This window comes from Stegastes partitus, unplaced genomic scaffold (assembly GCF_000690725.1).
Source record: "Stegastes partitus isolate 25-593 unplaced genomic scaffold, Stegastes_partitus-1.0.2 Scaffold751, whole genome shotgun sequence".
NCBI classification, from domain to species: Eukaryota; Metazoa; Chordata; class Actinopteri; family Pomacentridae; genus Stegastes; species Stegastes partitus.
The window spans coordinates 59,264-61,075 of NW_007578482.1; positions in this window are offsets into that span (position 1 = coordinate 59,264).

Here is a 1,812-nt window from a genome sequence, read left to right on the forward strand (position 1 = left end):
TGTTCCAGCGCGTGTGTTGGTGATATGGACCAATAGGAAGTGATCCAGGAATGTAGCCGCTCCGGAACGGAAGAACATTATTTGCAACTACAAATATGTTCGAGCAGGTGCTGAGCCGTCAGCATGGTGAGTGTGGTTGTGTTCACAGCACACACAGTGATGCTGAAAGTACGTGACCTGACAGAACAGTAGCGGTGGAATGACAGAGTGTCTGGAGCAGATGGACTGCACTCCAAAGGGTGAGTAGGAGCCTATATGGTGGATAATATCCCTTCATGTAACCATTCCGACTGTTTCATTTCACAGTAAACGTTAAGTGCTGGAAAGTGTTAAGCTGATGGGGACACGTCCCTGCAGAAATTTAACGTCGCAAACGATGCTGAGGGAAGAATGAAAGCCGCATCCCACAGCAGACAGCAGCGCTAGGCAGTGTTCTGCAGTGCGTGTGGGACCATGTTACCCGGATGAGGGCAAAGGCAGAGTATGAGCTGGAGTATGACCCATGATGCAATTGCAGAAATGCAGCAGAAGATTTCACACTGCGCACACAAGTCTTGCCTTAAAGTAGGTTATCAGGCCCAGAAAGAAAAGAGCAAGCTTGCATTTTGCTGCTTCTTTATTTTTCACATTCTATTTTGCATTTATAGCAGGGAACCAATCGGAAGCTTAGACACTTATTCAAGGTGTTGTTTTTTTCCCCCCTTTTCTCTTTTTAATTCATGACAGTTTATTAGATTGTTGAACAAAACTGAAGACGTCAGGATATAATAGAAATACAGTTAAGGTGCATACAGAGTGTTTGAATATGCAATCAAACAAAAGTTTCCATCTTCCTATAGAGACCATGTGTATCATGGCAGTCTGGAGTTTCCAATGACTCTTATAGCTCTTAATTTTCTGTGATGAAATGATTGAAATGAATGTGTCTTTGTCACACAAAAAACATGCATTTTGTTGTTTTTTTTCATATATTTCTTACAGGCCCTTTGGAAACATGACAAAATCTGTCAAAAAAAAAATAAACATACAGCAATACTAATATTTGACCTTTGATACATCTATGACAGAACCCAAATGCCTGATGGTTATTTGTGACAAATGTGATTCTATCATAGAACATGAATAACTGTAGAATTGATTAAACACTCAAAACTGCCATGACATCCATGGTCTTTACAATTGTATGTCAACTTTTGTTCACAACCTTTAAACGGCGAGTCTCAGGTTTGATTTCTCACTAAGCTGTGTCTGCACTGCATGCTATTCCAATGCACTCATCCCCAACTCCTCCTGTGGCTTTTTTCCTGTCATTGTTGAATAGAGGCAACAATGCCAAACAAAAGACAACAACCATGGAATGAAACATGGATGCACAAAGTAAAAAAACAAACAAGCAAACTAACGAAAGTCTAAAAAAGAAAAAAAAAGTTGAAGATTGTTAAAAATTTAGATTCCTCAAAGAAACACATCTTTGATAAGAGCTTTGTACACACTGTCTGTAATTCTTGTGTCAAAGCAGTGAATAGGTGTAGAAATGTGATGTTAATGTCATTGATGTCTGATTGCCGTTGTGGTTATTATCCTACTACTGCAGTAATTAGGGAAGGTTTTGTTGACTAGTTTTGTTATTGTTGTAACTGCACAGAACTGACTTATCCAATGCAAACAGACAGGGTTTGCTCCACACCTCAACACTGCAAGCATCCACACATTTGTTTATTGATTTATTTCACTTGTCATTTTACAATTTAATTTCTTTTACTCACTTGCATTTTTTTTTTCTTTTTCTTCTCACTTTTCTTTTTAATATAA